This window comes from Petromyzon marinus, unplaced genomic scaffold (genome assembly GCF_048934315.1).
Source record: "Petromyzon marinus isolate PM22_M1 ecotype Great Lakes invasive population unplaced genomic scaffold, UKy_Petmar_22M1.pri1.0 PM_Scaffold_79, whole genome shotgun sequence".
Classification (NCBI taxonomy): domain Eukaryota; kingdom Metazoa; phylum Chordata; class Hyperoartia; order Petromyzontiformes; family Petromyzontidae; genus Petromyzon; species Petromyzon marinus.
Genome location: NW_027423687.1, coordinates 44,277 through 62,808, shown reverse-complemented (window position 1 = coordinate 62,808; position 18,532 = coordinate 44,277). Strand labels below are relative to the sequence as shown.

At 53.3% G+C, this 18,532-nt stretch overlaps 1 pseudogene; it reads right to left on the bottom strand.

The window, feature by feature from the left end:
• The window catches only part of LOC142923842 (transcription initiation factor TFIID subunit 1-like), a 91,758-nt pseudogene that overhangs the window by 32,014 nt on the left and 41,212 nt on the right, over positions 1 to 18,532 (bottom strand).

Sequence of the window (18,532 nt, the reverse complement as noted above, 5' to 3'; positions counted from 1 at the left end):
ACTCGCTCACTCACCCACTCGCTCACTCACCCACTTGCTCACTCACCCACTCACTCACTCACCCACTCGCTCGCTCACTCACTCGCTCGCTCGCTCACTCACCCACTCGCTCACTCACTCATTCACTCACTCACTCACTCACCCGCTCACTCACTCACACGCTCACTCACTCACCCACTCACTCACCCACTCACTCACCCACTCGCTCACTTACTCACTCACCCACTCGCTCACTCACCCACTCACTCACTCACTCGCTCACTCACCCACCCACTCACTCACTCACCCACTCGCTCACCCACTCGCTCGCTCACACACTCGCTCGCTCGCTCACACACTCGCTCGCTCACTCACCCACGCGCTCGCGCACTCACTCACACGCTCACTCACTCACCCACTCGCTCGCTCACTCACTCACTCGCTCACTCACCCACTCGCTCGCTCACCACTCACTCACAACGCTCACTCACCCACTCACTCACTCGCTCACTCACTCACTCACCCACCCACTCACTCACCCACTCACTCACCCACTCGCTCACTCACTCACACGCTCACTCACTCACCCACTCGCTCGCTCACTCACTCACTCACCCACTCGCTCACTCCCCCACCCGCTCGCTCGCTCACTCACCCACTCACTCACTCGCTCACTCACTCGCTCACTCACTCACCCGCTCGCTCGCTCGCTCACTCACCCACTCGCTCACTCACCCACTCGCTTACTCACTCGCTCACTCACCCACTCACTCACCCACTCGCTCACCCACTCACTCACTTGCTCACTCGCTCACCCACTCACCCACTCACTCACTCACCCACTCGCTCACTCACTCACTCACCCACCCGCTCGCTCACACACCCACTCGCTCACTCACTCACCCACACGCTCACCCACCCACTCGCTCACCCGCTCACTCACCTACCCGCTCACCCACCCACCCACTCGCTCACCCACCCATCCACTCGCTCACCCGCTCGCTCACTCACCCACTCGCTCGCTCACCCACTCGCTCGCTCACTCACCCACTCGCTCACTCACTCGCTCACTCACCCACTCACTCACTCACTCACCCACTCGCTCACTCACTCACCCACTCGCTCGCTCACTCACCCACTCGCTCACCCGCTCACTCACCCACCCACTCACTCACTCACTCACCAACCCGCTCGCTCACACACCCACTCGCTCACTCACTCACCCACACGCTCACCCACCCACTCGCTCACTCACTCAACCACACGCTCACCCACCCACTCGCTCACCCGCTCACTCACCTACCCGCTCACCCACCCACCCACTCGCTCACCCGCTCACTCACCCACTCACTCGCTCACCCGCTCACTCACCCACTCGCTCACCCAGCCACCCACTCGCTCACCCACCCATCCACTCGCTCACCCGCTCACCCACCTGCCCGCCCGCCCACTCTCTCACCCACCCGCTCACACACTCGCTCGCCCACCCGCTCACCCGCTGAACCCATTCGCTCAACCACCAGCTCACCCGTTCACTCGCTCACCCACTCACTGTACCGCTCAATTGCCCACTCACTCGCTCACCCTCTCGCTCACCTACCACTCGACTAACTCACTCACTCACTCGCCCACTCGCCCGCCCACTCGCTCACTCACCCACTCACTCACTCGCTCGGTCGCTCACCCACTCGGTCACTCACCCACTCACTCACTCCATCGGTCGCTCACCCCACTCACTCACTCCATCGGTCGCTCACCCCGTCACTCCACTCCATCGGTCGCTCACCCGCTCACTCACTCCATCGGTCGCTCACCCGCTTACTCACTCCATCGGTCGCTCACCCACTCACTCACTCCATCGGTCGCTCACCCGCTCACTCACTCCATCGGTCGCTCACCGCTCACTCACTCCATCGGTCGCTCACCCACTCACTCACTCCATCGGTCGCTCACCCGCTCACTCACTCCATCGGTCGCTCACCCGCTCACTCACTCCATCGGTCGCTCACCCACTCACTCACTCCATCGGTCGCTCACCCGCTCACTCACTCCATCGGTCGCTCACCCGCTCACTCACTCCATCGGTCGCTCACCCACTCACTCACTCCATCGGTCGCTCACCCGCTCACTCACTCCATCGGTCGCTCACCCACTCACTCACTCCAACGGTCACTCACCCGCTCACTCACTCCATCGGTCGCTCACCCGCTCACTCACTCCATCGGTCGCTCACCCGCTCACTCACTCCATCGGTCGCTCACCCGCTTACTCACTCCATCGGTCGCTCACCCACTCACTCACTCCATCGGTCGCTCACCCGCTCACTCACTCCATCGGTCGCTCACCCGCTCACTCACTCCATCGGTCGCTCACCCACTCACTCACTCCATCGGTCGCTCACCCGCTCACTCACTCCATCGGTCGCTCACCCGCTCACTCACTCCATCGGTCGCTCACCCACTCACTCACTCCATCGGTCGCTCACCCGCTCACTCACTCCATCGGTCGCTCACCCGCTCACTCACTCCATCGGTCGCTCACCCACTCACTCACTCCATCGGTCGCTCACCCGCTCACTCACTCCATCGGTCGCTCACCCACTCACTCACTCCAACGGTCACTCACCCGCTCACTCACTCCATCGGTCGCTCACCCGCTCACTCACTCCATCGGTCGCTCACCCGCTCACTCACTCCATCGGTCGCTCACCCGCTCACTCACTCCATCGGTCGCTCACCCACTCACTCACTCCATCGGTCGCTCACCCGCTCACTCACTCCATCGGTCGCTCACCCACTCACTCACTCCATCGGTCGCTCACCCACTCACTCACTCCATCGGTCGCTCACCCGCTCGCTCACTCCATCGGTCGCTCACCCACACGGCTCACCCCTGGCACTGTGACCTCACCTCGGCGAGGGTCAGCTGACACACGCTCACAATCTCCTCGGCTGTCTTGGTGTAGCTACTCTCCGCACCTTCACAGCAGCAGCAGCAGCAATAATAATAGTATCATCAGCATCATCAGCAGCGTCATCATCATCATCAGGGTTGTGGTGAGGCTGTGGTGAGGCTGGGTAGTGGTGTGGTAGTGGTGTGGTAGTGGTGTGGTAGTGGTGTGGTGAGGCTGTGGTGAGGCTGTGGTAGTGGTGTGGTAGTGGTGTGGTAGTGGTGTGGTGAGGCTGTGGTGAGGCTGTGGTGAGGGTGTGGTAGTGGTGTGGTAGTGGTGTGGTGAGGCTGTGGTAGTGGTGTGCTGAGGCTGTGGTAGTGGTGTGGTAGTGGTGTGGTGTGGTGAGGCTGTGGTGAGGCTGTGGTAGCGGTGTGGTAGTGGTGTGGTGAGGCTGTGGTGAGGCTGTGGTTATCACCGTTGTACTTGATGCTGTTGGACAGGATGAGGCGCACGTCTGCGATGAACTGGTCGCGGTTCTGGTAGAGATGTTTCGCGATGTTCTGCACGCGGACACAAAGATACAGACACAGGTCCCCCAGGTAGCCTTAAGCAGGCCGCAGGGCCAAGTGCTGATGGTGAGCAGCACCCCACCCACTCACTCACTCACCACTCACTCACTCACTCACCTACCCACCTACTCACTCACCCACCCACATACAACATCACTCACTCACTCAGCCACTCACTCACTCACTCCCCCACTCACTCACTCACCCACGCACTCACTCATCACCCACCCACTCACTCACCACCCACTCACCTCACTCACTCACTCACCCACCCACTCACTCACTCACCTCACGCACTCACTCACCCACCCACTCACCCACTCACTCACCCACCCACTCACTCACCCACTCACTCACCCACTCACTCACCCACTCACCCACTCACTCACTCACCCACTCACTCACCCACTCACTCACCCACTCACTCACCCACTCACTCACCCACTCACTCACTCACCCACTCACTCAATCACTCACGTGCATGAGGGGTGGACGTGAGGGAGGGGTGGACGTGAGGGAGAGTTGGAGAGGGAGGGGTGGACGTGAGGGAGGGGTGGACGTGAGGGAGGGGTGGACGTGAGGGAGGGGTGGACGTGAGGGGTGGACGTGAGGTAGGGGTGGACGTGAGGGGTGGACGTGTGGGAGAGTTGGAGAGGGAGGGGTGGACGTGAGGGAGGGGTGGACGTGAGGGGTGGACGTGAGGGAGAGTTGGACGTGAGGGAGGGGTGGACGTGAGGGAGGGGTGGACGTGAGGGAGGGGTGGACGTGAGGGGTGGACGTGAGGGGTGGACGTGAGGGGTGGACGTGAGGGACGACCTTGCGCAGGGGTGTCTAGGTCCATCGGTGCCACGATCACTTTGTAGTAGTCGGGGATGAACTTCTTGTTGACCGGGTGGTGGAACGGCCACGACTGGGGGTAAACAATGTGGAGGTGGTGGAGGTGGTGGAGGTGGTGGTGGAGGTGGTGGTGGAGGTGGTGGAGGTGGTGGTGGTGATGGTGGTGATGGTGGTGATGGTGGAAGTGGTGGAGGTGGTGATGGTGGTGGTGATGGTGGTGGTGGTGGAGGTGGTGGAGGTGGTGGAGGTGGTGGTGGAGGTGGTGGAGGTGGTGGTGGAGGAGGTGGTGGTGATGGTGGTGATGGTGGTGGTGATGGTGGTGGTGATGGTGGTGATGGTAGTCGTGGTGGTGGTGGTGATGGTGGTGAGGTGGTGGTGATGGTGGTGGTGATGGTGGTGATGGTAGTCGTGGTGGTGATGGTGGTGATGGTGGTGGAGGTGGTGGTGATGGTGGAAGTGGTGGAGGTGGTGATGGTGGTGGTGGAGGTGGTGATGGTGGAGGTGGTGGTGGTGGTGGTGGAGGAAATGCAGAGAGATAAACAGGCAGACAAACACAACCACACATTCACTAGACACCTCCCTGCTTACACCTCCTCCTCCACCTCCTCCTCCCCCTCCTCCCCCTCCTCCTCCCCCTCCTCCCCCTCCTCCTCCCCCTCCTCCTCCCCCTCCTCCTCCACCCCCTCTCCCTCCACCTCCACCTCCTCCTCCTCCCCCCTCCTCCTCCCCTCCCCCTCCTCCCCCTCCTCCTCCTCCCCCTCCTCCTCCCCCTCCTCCTCCACCTCCTCCTCCTCCCCCTCCTCCACCTCCTCCACCTCCCCCTCCTCCCCCTCCTCCTCCCCTCCCCCTCCTCCTCCCCCTCCCCCTCCTCCCCCTCCTCCTCCACCCCCACCTCCTCCTCACCCACCTCCTCCTCACCCACCTCCTCCTCACCCACCTCCTCCTCACCCACCTCCTCCTCACCCACCTCCTCCTCACCCACCTCCTCCTCACCCACCTCCTCCTCACCCACCTCCTCCTCACCCACCTCCTCCTCCACCTCCTCCTCCACCTCCTCCACCTCCTCCTCCCCCTCCCCCTCCCCCTCCCCCAGCCCCTCCTCCCCCTCCTCCTCCACCCTCCTCCCCCACCTCCTCCCCCTCCCCCAGCCCCTCCTCCTCCTCCCCCTCCCCCCCGTCCCCCAGCCCCTCCCCCACCTCCGGCACGGCCATCATCTTCTGTGTGACGATGTTGTCCAGGATGAATGAGAACGCCACTTGGTCGTCGTCATCCAGCAGTGGATTTATCGCCTTCTCCAGACGGGCGAGGCGATCCTCCTTCTGCTCACACACACACAGAGTATACAGAGAGTATACACACACAGTACACACACAGGGTACACACAGGGTACACACAGAGTACACACACAGGGTACACACAGGGTACACACAGAGTACACACACAGGGTACACACACAGGGTACACACAGTATACACAGTACACACACAGTACACACAGAGTACACACAGAGTACACACACAGAGTACACACACAGTACACAGAGTACACACAGTGTACACACACAGTACACACAGAGTACACACAGAGTACACACACAGAGTACACACAGAGTACACACACAGAGTACACACAGAGTACACACACAGAGTACACACACAGTACACAGAGTACACACAGTGTACACACAGTGTACACACAGGGTACACACAGAGTACACACAGAGTACACACACAGGGTACACACACAGGGTACACGCACAGTACACGCACAGTACACACACAGTACACACACGGAGTACACACAGGGTACACAGAGTATACACAGTACACACACAGAGTACACACAGAGTATACACACAGTACACAGAGTATACACAGTACACACACAGAGTACACACACAGTACACAGAGTACACACAGAGTACACACAGGGTACACACACAGGGTACACACACAGTACACACAGAGTATACACACAGTACACAGAGTATACACAGTACACACACAGAGTACACACACAGGGTACACAGAGTACACACAGAGTATACACAGTACACACACAGGGTACACAGTACACACACAGGGTACACACACAGTAGACACACAGTACACACAGTACACAGAGTACAGAGTACACACAGGGTACACACAGGGTACACACAGAGTATACACAGTACACACACAGTACACAGAGTATACACACAGTACACACAGAGTATACACAGGGTACACACACAGAGTACACACAGTACAGAGTATACACAGTACACAGAGTACACACAGAGTATACACACAGTACACAGAGTATACACAGTACACAGAGTACACACAGAGTATACACACAGTACACACACAGTACACAGAGTATACACAGTACACAGAGTACACATACAGTACACACACACAGTACACACACAGGGTACACACACAGTATACACAGTACACAGAGTACACACACAGTACACACACAGTACACACAGAGTACACACAGTACACACAGAGTACACACACAGTACACACAGAGTACACACAGTACACACACAGTGTACACACACAGTACACACAGAGTACACACAGTACACACACAGTGTACACACACAGTACACACAGAGTACACACACAGAGTACACACAGTACACAGAGTACACACAGTACACACAGGGTACACACAGTACACACAGAGCACACACAGTACACAGAGTACACACAGTACACAGAGTACACACAGTACACAGAGTATACACACACAGAGTACACACACAGTACACACACAGAGTACACAGAGTACACACACAGTACACACACAGTATACACAGTACACACACAGTACACACACAGGGTACACAGAGTACACACACAGAGTACACAGAGTACACACAGTACACACACAGGGTACACACAGAGTATACACAGTACACACACAGTACACAGAGTACACACAGAGTATACACAGTACACACACACAGTACACACAGAGTATACACACACAGTGCACACACAGGGTACACACAGTACACACAGGGTACACACACAGGGTACAGAGTACACACAGAGTACACACAGAGTATACACAGTAAACACACAGTACACACAGTACACAGAGTACACACAGTACACAGAGTACACACAGTACACAGAGTACACACAGAGTACACACACTGAGTACACACAGGGTACACACACAGAGTATACACAGTACACACACAGTACACAGAGTACACACACAGTACACACAGTACACAGAGTACACACAGTACACACAGGGTACACACAGTACACACACAGTACACAGAGTACACACAGTACTCAGAGTACACACAGTACATACAGTACACAGAGTACACACATTACTCAGAGTACACACAGTACACAGAGTACACACAGAGTACACACAGTACACACACAGGGTACACACAGAGTACACACAGAGTACACACACAGAGTACACACAGAGTACACACACAGAGTACACACACAGAGTACACACAGAGTACACACAGAGTACACACACAGGGTACACACACAGGGTACACACAGAGTACACACACAGAGTACACACACAGGGTACACACAGTACACAGAGTACACACAGTACACACACAGGGTACACACAGGGTACACACAGAGTACACACACAGTACACACAGTACACAGAGTACACACAGTACACAGAGTACACACAGTACACACACAGGGTACACACAGAGTACACACAGTACACACAGAGTACCCATCGTACACACACAGTACACAGAGTACACACAGAGTACACGCAGGGTACACACAGGGTACACACAGGGTACACACACAGAGTACACACAGTACACACAGAGTACACACAGTACACACAGAGTACAGAGTACACACAGTACACACACAGAGTACACACAGTACACACAGAGTACAGAGTACACACAGTACACAGAGTACACACAGTACACACAGAGTACACACAGTACACACACAGAGTACACACACAGGGTACAGGGTACACACAGAGTACACACACAGAGTACACACACAGAGTACACACACAGTACACACAGAGTACACAGAGTACACACACAGAGTACACACACAGAGTACACACAGGGTACACACAGAGTACACGCAGAGTACACACAGAGTACACACAGAGTACACACACAGAGTACACACACAGAGTACACACACCCGCTGAGTGGTGGTGAGCTGAGTGATGGTGAGCTGAGTGGTGGTGAGCTGAGTGATGGTGAGCTGAGTGAGTGGTGAGCTGAGTGAGTGGTGGTGAGCTGAGTGGTGGTGAGCTGAGTGACGGTGAGCTGAGTGACGGTGAGCTGAGTGATGGTGAGCTGAGTGACGGTGAGCTGAGTGACGGTGAGCTGAGTGGTGGTGGTGAGCTGAGTGGTGGTGAGCTGAGTGGTGGTGAGCTGAGTGAGTGACGGTGAGCTGAGTGATGGTGAGCTGAGTGGTGGTGGTGAGCTAAGTGACGGTGAGCTGAGTGGTGGTAAGCTGAGTGGTGGTGAGCTGAGTGAGTGGTGGTGAGCTGAGTGGTGGTGAGCTGAGTGGTGGTGAGCTAAGTGAGTGGTGGTGAGCTGAGTGGTGGTGAGCTAAGTGGTGGTGAGCTGAGTGAGTGGTGGTGAGCTGAGTGGTGGTGAGCTGAGTGAGTGGTGGTGAGCTGAGTGGTGGTGAGCTGAGTGGTGGTGAGTTGAGTGACGGTGAGCTGAGTGAGTGGTGGTGAGCTGAGTGAGTGACAATGAGCTGAGTGACGGTGAGCTGAGTGGTGGTGAGCTGAGTGACGGTGAGCTGAGTGAGTGGTGGTGAGCTGAGTGGTGGTGAGCTGAGTGAGTGGTGGTGAGCTGAGTGGTGGTGAGCTGAGTGGTGGTGAGTTGAGTGACGGTGAGCTGAGTGAGTGGTGGTGAGCTGAGTGAGTGACAATGAGCTGAGTGGTGGTGAGCTGAGTGACGGTGAGCTGAGTGAGTGGTGGTGAGCTGAGTGGTGGTGAGCTGAGTGGTGGTGAGCTAAGTGGTGGTGAGCTGAGTGAGTGGTGGTGAGCTGAGTGGTGGTGAGCTGAGTGGTGGTGAGCTGAGTGACGGTGAGCTGAGTGGTGGTGAGCTGAGTGACGGTGGTGAGCTGAGTGACGGTGAGCTGAGTGACTTCCTGCTCACCTCTCTAAATCTCTGGTCACAGAGATCCAACATCGACTGGGCCGTCTGTGTCAGGGGATGCTTCGCACCTGAGGACAGAGACACGGAGACACAGAGAGACAGAGAGACACACGGAGACACACGGAGACACAGAGACACACGGAGACACAGAGACACACGGAGACACTCAGAGAGAGACACTCAGAGAGAGACACAGAGAGACACAGAGAGACACTCAGAGAGAGACACACAGAGAGACACGGAGACAGAGACACAGAGAAACAGAGAGACACACAGAGACAAGGTGGTCAAGGTGGTCACGGTGGTCAGGGTGGTCAAGGTGGTCAAGGTGGTCAGGGTGGTCAGGGTAGTCAAGGTGGTCAAGGTGGTCAGGGTAGTCAAGTTGGTCAAGGTGGTCAGGGTAGTCAAGGTGGTCAAGGTAGTCAAGGTGGTCAAGGTAGTCAAGGTAGTCAAAAGGTCAAGGTAGTCAAGGTAGTCAAGGTGATCAAGGTGGTCAGGGTAGTCAAGGTAGTCAAGGTGGTCAAGGTAGTCAAGACGGTCAAGATGGTTAGGGTAGTCAAGGTAGTCAAGGTGGTCAAGGTAGTCAAGTTGGTCAAGGTGGTCAGGGTAGTCAAGGTAGTCAAGGTGGTCAAGGTAGTCAAGTTGGTCAAGGTGGTCAGGGTAGTCAAGGTAGTCAAGGTGGTCACGGTGGTCAAGGTGGTCAGGGTAGTCAAGGTGGCAAGGTGGTCAAGGTGGTCAAGGTGGTCAAGGTAGTCAAGTTGGTCAAGGTGGTCAGGGTAGTCAAGGTAGTCAAGGTGGTCAGGGTGGTCAAGGTGGTCAAGTTGGTCAGGGTGGTCAAGGTGGTCAAGGTGGTCAGGGTGGTCAAGGTGGTCAAGGTGGTCAGGGTAGTCAAGATAGTCAAGGTGGTCAAGGTAGTCAAGGTGGTTAAGGTAGTCAAGGTAGTCAAGGTGGTCAGGGTAGTCAAGGTAGTCAAGGTAGTCAAGATGGTCAAGGTAGTCAAGACGGTCAAGGTGGTCAGGGTAGTCAAGGTGGTCAGGGTAGTCAAGGTAGTCAAGGTGGTCAAGGTAGTCAAGTTGGTCAAGGTGGTCAGGGTAGTCAAGGTAGTCAAGGTGGTCACGGTGGTCAAGGTGGTCAGGGTAGTCAAGGTGGTCAAGGTGGTCAGGGTAGTCAAGGTAGTCAAGGTAGTCAAGATGGTCAAGGTAGTCAAGGTGGTCAAAGGTAGTCAGGGTAGTCAAGGTATTCAAGGTAGTCACGGTGGTCAGGGTAGTCAAGGTGGTCAAGTTAGTCAAGGTAGTCAAGATAGTCAAGGTGGTCAAGGTAGTCAAGGTAGTCAAGGTGGTCAGGGTGGTCAGGGTGGTCAGGGTAGTCAAGGTAGTCAGGGTAGTCAAGATGGTCAAGTTAGTCAAGGTAGTCAAGATAGTCAAGGTGGTCAAGTTAGTCAAGGTAGTCAAGATGACCAGGGTGGTCAGGGTAGTCAAGGTGGTCAGGGTAGTCAGGTGGTCAAGTTAGTCAAGGTAGTCAAGATAGTCAAGGTGATCAAGGTGGTCAAGGTAGTCAAGGTGGTCAAGGTAGTCAAGGTGGTCAAGTTGGTCAAGGTAGTCAAGGTGGTCAAGGTAGTCAAGGTGATCAAGGTGGTCAGGGTAGTCAAGGTGGTCAAGTTAGTCAAGGTAGTCAAGCTAGTCAGGGTAGTAAAGGTAGTCAAGGTAGTCAAGGTAGTCAGGGTAGTCAAGGTAGTCAGGGTAGTCAAGGTGATCAAGGTAGTCACGGTGGTCAGGGTAGTCAAGGTGGTCAAGTTAGTCAAGGTAGTCAAGATAGTCAAGGTAGTCAAGGTAGTCAAGGTAGTCAAGGTGGTCAGGGTAGTCAAGGTGGTCAAGTTAGTCAAGGTGGTCAAGGTGGTCAAGAAGGTCAAGGTAGTCAAGGTAGTCAAGGTGGTCAAGGTGGTCAGGGTAGTCAGGGTAGTCAGGGTAGTCAAGGTGGTCAAGATGGTCAAGGTGGTCAGGGTAGTCAAGGTGGTCAAGTTAGTCAAGGTAGTCAAGATAGTCAAGGTGGTCAAGGTGATCAAGGTGGTCAAGGTTGTCAGGGTGGTCAAGGTGGTCAAGGTAGTCAAGGTAGTCAGGGTAGTCAAGGTAGTCAAGTTGGTCAGGGTAGTCAAGGTAGTCAAGGTGGTCAGGGTAGTCAAGGTGGTCAAGTTAGTCAAGGTAGTCAAGGTGGTCAAGGTAGTCAAGGTAGTCAAGGTGGTCAGGGTAGTCAAGCTGGTCAAGTTAGTCAAGGTGGTCAAGGTAGTCAAGGTAATCAGGAGGTCAAGGTGGTCAAGGTAGTCAAGATTGTCAAGGTGGTCAAGGTAGTCATGGTAGTCAAGGTGGTCAAGGTAGTCAGGGTAGTCAAGGTGGTCAAGGTAGTCAAGCTGGTCAGGGTAGTCAAGCTGGTCAAGTTAGTCAAGGTGGTCAAGGTAGTCAAGGTAATCAAGATGGTCAAGGTGGTCAAGGTAGTCAAGATAGTCAAGGTGGTCAAGGTAGTCAGGGTAGTCAGGGTAGTCAAGGTGGTCAAGGTAGTCAAGGTAGTCAAGGTAGTCAGGGTGGTCAAGGTAGTCAAGGTAGTCAAGGTGGTCAAGGTGGTCAGGGTAGTCAAGGTGGTCAAGGTAGTCAAGGTAGTCAAGGTGGTCAAGGTGGTCAGGGTAGTCAAGGTGGTCAAGGTAGTCAAGATGGTCAAGATGGTCAAGGTGGTCAGGGTAGTCAAGGTGGTCAAGGTAGTCAAGGTAGTCAAGGTAGTCAAGAAGGTCAAGGTGGTCAAGGTAGTCAAGTTAGTCAGGGTAGTCAAGGTGGTCAAGATAGTCAATGTGGTCAAGTTGGTCAGGGTAGTCAAGGTGGTCAAGGTAGTCAAGGTAGTCAAGTTAGTTAAGGTGGTCAAGGTAGTCAAGGTGGTCAGGGTAGTCAGGGTAGTCAAGGTAGGTCAAGGTAGTCAAGTTAGTCAAGGTGGTCAGGGTAGTCAAGTGGTCAAGGTGGTCAAGGTAGTCAAGGTAGTCAAGGTGGTCAAGGTTGTCAGGGTAGTCAGGGTAGTCAAGGTGGTCAAGGTGGTCAAGTTAGTCAAGGTCGTCAAGGTGGTCAAGCTGGTCAAGTTAGTCAAGGTGGTCAAGGTAGGTCAAGGTAGTCAAGGAGGTCAAGATGGTCAGGGTAGTCAAGGTGGTCAAGGTAGTCAAGGTAGTCAAGGTAGTCAGGGTGGTCAAGGTAGACAAGGTAGTCAAGGTGGTCAAGGTGATCAAGAAGGTCAGGGTAGTCAAGGTTGGTCAAGGTAGTCAAGATGGTCAGGGTGGTCAGGGTAGTCAGGGTAGTCAAGTGGTCAAGGTAGTCAAGGTGGTCAAGAAGGTCAAGGTGGTCAAGATGGTCAAGGTCGTCAAGGTGGTCAAGCTGGTCAAGTTAGTCAAGGTGGTCAAGGTAGGTCAAGGTAGTCAAGGAGGTCAAGATGGTCAGGGTAGTCAAGGTGGTCAAGGTAGTCAAGGTAGTCAAGGTAGTCAGGGTGGTCAAGGTAGTCAAGGTGGTCAAGGTGGTCAAGGTGGTCAGGGTAGTCAAGGTGGTCAAGGTAGTCAAGGTAGTCAGGGTGGTCAGGGTAGTCAGGGTAGTCAAGTGGTCAAGGTAGTCAAGGTGGTCAAGAAGGTCAAGGTGGTCAAGGTAGTCAAGTTAGTCAGGGTAGTCAGGGTAGTCAAGTTGGTCAAGATGGTCAAGATGGTCAAGGTGGTCAAGTTGGTCAGGGTAGTCAAGGTAGTCAAGGTGGTCACGGTGGTCAAGCTGGTCAGGGTAGTCAAGGTGGTCAAGGTGGTCAGGGTAGTCAAGGTGGTCAAGGTGGTCAGGGTAGTCAAGGTGGTCAAGATGGTCAAGTTAGTCAAGGTGCTCAAAGGTAGTCAGGGTAGTCAAGGTGATCAAGGTAGTCACGGTGGTCAGGGTAGTCAAGGTGGTCAAGTTAGTCAAGGTAGTCAAGATAGTCAAGGTGGTCAAGGTAGTCAAGGTAGTCAAGGTGGTCAGGGTGGTCAGGGTGGTCAGGGTAGTCAAGGTAGTCAGGGTAGTCAAGGTGGTCAAGTTAGTCAAGGTAGTCAAGATAGTCAAGGTGGTCAAGTTAGTCAAGGTAGTCAAGATGACCAGGGTGGTCAGGGTAGTCAAGGTGGTCAAGTTAGTCAAGGTAGTCAAGATAGTCAAGATGATCAAATGGTCAAGGTAGTCAAGGTGGTCAAGGAAGTCAAGGTAGTCAAGGTGGTCAAGGTGGTCAGGGTAGTCAAGGTGGTCAAGTTAGTCAAGGTAGTCAAGCTAGTCAGGGTAGTAAAGGTAGTCAAGGTAGTCAAGGTAGTCAAGTTGGTCAAGGTAGTCAAGGTAGTCAGGGTAGTCAAGGTAGTCAGGGTAGTCAAGGTAGTCAAGGTGGTCAAGGTAGTCAAGGTGGTCAAGGTGGTCAGGGTAGTCAAGGTGGTCAAGTTAGTCAAGGTAGTCAAGCTAGTCAGGGTAGTCAAGGTAGTCAGGGTAGTCAAGGTGAACAAGGTAGTCACGGTGGTCAGGGTAGTCAAGGTGGTCAAGTTAGTCAAGGTAGTCAAGGTGGTCAAGGTAGTCAAGGTAATCAAAGGTGGTCAGGGTAGTCAAGGTGGTCAAGTTAGTCAAGGTGGTCAAGGTGGTCAAGGTGGTCAAGGTAGTCAAGATGGTCAAGATGGTCAGGGTAGTCAGGGTAGTCAGGGTAGTCAAGGTGGTCAAGATGGTCAAGGTGGTCAGGGTAGTCAAGGTGGTCAAGTTAGTCAAGGTAGTCAAGATAGTCAAGGTGGTCAAGAAGATCAAGGTGGTCAAGGTAGTCAGGGTGGTCAAGGTGGTCAGGGTAGTCAAGGTAGTCAGGGTAGTCAAGGTAGTCAAGTTGGTCAGGGTAGTCAAGGTAGTCAAGGTGGTCAGGGTAGTCAAGCTGGTCAAGTTAGTCAAGGTAGTCAAGGTAATCAAGATGGTCAAGGTAGTCAAGATAGTCAGGGTAGTGAAGGTGGTCAAGGTAGTCAAGGTAGTCAAGGTAGTCAGGGTGGTCAAGGTAGTCAAGGTAGTCAAGGTGGTCAAGGTGGTCAGGGTAGTCAAGGTGGTCAAGGTAGTCAAGGTGGTCAAGGTGGTCAGGGTAGTCAAGGTGGTCAAGGTGGTCAGGGTAGTCAAGGTGGTCAAGGTGGTCAAGGTGGTCAAGGTAGTCAAGTTGACAAGGTGGTCAGGGTAGTCAAGGTAGTCAAAGTGGTCACGGTGGTCAAGGTGTTCAGGGTAGTCAAGGTGGTCAAGGTGGTCAGGGTAGTCAAGGTGGTCAAGGTAGTCAAGGTGGTCAAGGTAGTCAAGATGGTCAAAGGTAGTCAGGGTAGTCAAGGTGATCAAGGTAGTCACGGTGGTCAGGGTAGTCAAGATGGTCAAGTTAGTCAAGGTAGTCAAGATAGTCAAGATAGTCAAGGTGGTCAAGGCAGTCAAGGTAGTCAAGGTAGTCAGGGTGGCCAGGGTGGTCAGGGTAGTCAAGTAGTCAGGGTAGTCAAGGTGGTCAAGTTAGTCAAGGTAGTCAAGATAGTCAAGGTAGTCAAGATGACCAGGGTGGTCAGGGTAGTCAAGATGGTCAGGGTAGTCAAGGTGGTCAAGTTAGTCAAGATTGTCAAGATATTTCAAGGTGATCAAGGTAGTCAAGGTGGTCAAGGTAGTCAAGGTTGTCAAGTTGGTCAAGGTAGTAAAGGTGGTCAAGGTAGTCAAGGTGGTCAAGGTGGTCAGGGTAGTCAAGGTGGTCAAGTTAGTCAAGGTAGTCAAGCTAGTCAAGGTAGTCAAGGTAGTCAAGGTAGTCAAGGTAGTCAGGGTAGTCAAGGTGATCAAGGTAGTCACGGTGGTCAGGGTAGTCAAGGTGATCAAGTTAGTCAAGGTGATCAAGGTAGTCACGGTGGTCAGGGTAGTCAAGGTGGTCAAGGTGGTCAAGTGGTCAAGGTAGTCAAGGTAGTCAAGGTGGTCAAGGTGGTCAGGGTAGTCAGGGTAGTCAGGGTAGTCAAGGTGGTCAAGATGGTCAAGGTGGTCAGGGTAGTCAAGATGGTCAAGTTAGTCAAGATAGTCAAGGTGGTCAAGGTAGTCAGGGTGGTCAAGGTGGTCAAGGTAGTCAAGGTAGTCAGGGTAGTCAAGGTAGTCAAGTTGGTCAGGGTAGTCAAGGTAGTCAAGGTGGTCAGGGTAGTCAAGGTAGTCAAGGTGGTCAAGGTAGTCAAGGTAGTCAAGGTGGTCAGGGTAGTCAAGCTGGTCAAGTTAGTCAAGGTGGTCAAGGTAGTCAAGGTAATCAAGATGGTCAAGGTGGTCAAGGTAGTCAAGATAGTCAAGGTAGTCAAGGTAGTCAGGGTGGTCAAGGTAGTCAAGGTAGTCAAGGTAATCAAGATGGTCAAGGTGGTCAAGGTAGTCAAGATAGTCAAGGTAGTCAAGGTAGTCAGGGTGGTCAAGGTAGTCAAGGTAGTCAGGGTGGTCAGGGTGGTCAGGGTAGTCAAGGTGGTCAAGGTAGTCAAGGTGGTCAAGGTGGTCAGGGTAGTCAAGGTGGTCAAGATAGTCAAGGTGGTCAGGGTAGTCAAGGTTGTCAAGGTAGTCAAGGTAGTCAAGAAGGTCAAGGTGGTCAAGGTAGTCAAGTTAGTCAGGGTAGTCAAGGTAGTCAAGATAGTCAAGATAGTCAAGGTGGTCAAGTTGGTCAGGGTAGTCAAGGTGGTCAAGGTAGTCAAGGTAGTCAAGGTGGTCAAGGTAGTCAAGTTGGTCAGGGTAGTCAAGGTAGGTCAAGGTAGTCAAGTTAGTCAAGGTGCTCAGGGTAGTCAAGTGGTCAAGGTGGTCAAGGTAGTCAAGGTAGTCAAGGTGGTCAAGGTAGTCAGGGTAGTCAGGGTAGTCAAGCTGGTCAAGGTGGTCAAGTTAGTCAAGGTCGTCAAGGTGGTCAAGCTGGTCAAGTTAGTCAAGGTGGTCAAGGTAGGTCAAGGTAGTCAAGGAGTTCAAGATGGTCAGGGTAGTCAAAGGTTCAAGGTAGTCAAGGTAGTCGAGGTAGTCAGGGTGGTCAAGGTAGTCAAGGTGGTCAAGGTGGTCAAGGTGGTCAGGGTAGTCAAGGTGGTCAAGGTAGTCAAGGTAGTCAGGGTGGTCAGGGTAGTCAGGGTAGTCAAGTGGTCAAGGTAGTCAAGCTGGTCAAGAAGGTCAAGATGGTCAAGGTGGTCAAGGTGGTCAAGTTAGTCAAGGTCGTCAAGGTGGTCAAGCTGGTCAAGTTAGTCAAGATAGTCAAGGTAGGTCAAGGTAGTCAAGGAGGTCAAGATGGTCAGGGTAGTCAAGGTAGTCAAGGTAGTCAAGGTGGTCAAGGTAGTCAAGGTAGTCAGGGTGGTCAGGGTAGTCAGGGTAGTCAAGTGGTCAAGGTAGTCAAGGTGGTCAAGAAGGTCAAGTGGTCAAGGTAGTCAAGTTAGTCAGGGTAGTCAGGGTAGTCAAGGTGGTCAAGATGGTCAAGATGGTCAAGGTGGTCAAGTTGGTCAGGGTAGTCAAGGTAGTCAAGGTGGTCACGGTGGTCGAGGTGGTCAGGGTAGTCAAGGTGGTCAAGGTGGTCAGGGTAGTCAAGGTGGTCAAGGTAGTCAAGATGGTCAAGGTAGTCAAGATGGTCAAGGTAGTCAAGGTGGTCAAAGGTAGTCAGGGTAGTCAAGGTGATCAAGGTAGTCACGGTGGTCAGGGTAGTCAAGGTGGTCAAGTTAGTCAAGATAGTCAAGATAGTCAAGGTGGTCAAGTTAGTCAAGGTGGTCAGGGTGGTCAGGGTGGTCAGGGTAGTCAAGGTAGTCAGGGTAGTCAAGGTGCTCAAGTTAGTCAAGGTAGTCAAGATAGTCAAGGTAGTCAAGTTAGTCAAGGTAGTCAAGATGACCAGGGTGGTCAGGGTAGTCAAGGTGGTCAGGGTAGTCAAGGTGGTCAAGTTAGTCAAGGTAGTCAAGATATTCAAGGTGATCAAGGTGGTCAAGGTAGTCAAGGTGGTCAAGGTAGTCAAGGTGGTCAAGTTGGTCAAGGTAGTCAAGATGGTCAAGGTAGTCAAAGGGGTCAAGGTGGTCAGGGTAGTCAAGGTGGTCAAGTTAGTCAAGGTAGTCAAGCTAGTCAGGGTAGTAAAGGTAGTCAAGGTAGTCAAGGTAGTCAAGTTGGTCAAGGTAGTCAAGGTAGTCAGGGTAGTCAAGGTAGTCAGGGTAGTCAAGGTGATCAAGGTAGTCACGGTGGTCAGGGTAGTCAAGGTGGTCAAGTTAGTCAAGGTAGTCAAGATAGTCAAGGTGGTCAAGGTGGTCAAGGTGGTCAGGGTAGTCAAGGTAGTCAAGTTAGTCAAGGTGGTCAAGTTAGTCAAGGTGGTCAAGGTAGTCAAGGTTGTCAAGGTGGTCAGGGTAGTCAGGGTAGTCAGGGTAGTCAAGGTAGTCACGGTGGTCTGGGTAGTCAAGGTGGTCAAGTTAGTCAAGGTAGTCAAGATAGTCAAGGTGGTCAAGGTAGTCAAGGTGGTCAGGGTGGTCAGGGTGGTCAGGGTGGTCAGGGTATTCAAGGTAGTCAGGGTAGTCAGGGTAGTCAAGTTGATCAAGGTAGTCAGGGTGGTCAAGGTGGTCAGGGTAGTCAAGATGGTCAAGTTAGTCAAGGTAGTCAAGGTGGTCAAGGTAGTCAAGGTAGTCAAGGTGGTCAGGGTAGTCAAGCTGGTCAAGTTAGTCAAGGTGGTCAAGGTAGTCAAGGTAATCAAGATGGTCAAGATGGTCAAGGTAGTCAAGATAGTCAAAGTGGTCAAGGTAGTCAGGGTAGTCAAGGTGGTCAAGGTAGTCAAGGTAGTCAAGGTAGTCAGGATGGTCAAGGTAGTCAAGGTAGTCAAGGTGGTCAAGGTGGTCAGGGTAGTCAAGGTGGTCAAGGTAGTCAGGGTAGTCAAGGTGGTCAAGGTGTTCAAGGTAGTCAAGGTGGTCAAGGTAGTCAGGGTAGTCAAGGTGATCAAGGTAGTCACGGTGGTCTGGGTAGTCAAGGTGGTCAAGTTAGTCAAGGTAGTCAAGATAGTCAAGGTGATCAAGGTAGTCAAGGTGGTCAGGGTGGTCAGGGTAGTCAAGGTAGTCAGGGTAGTCAAAATGGTCAAGTTAGTCAAGATAGTCAAGGT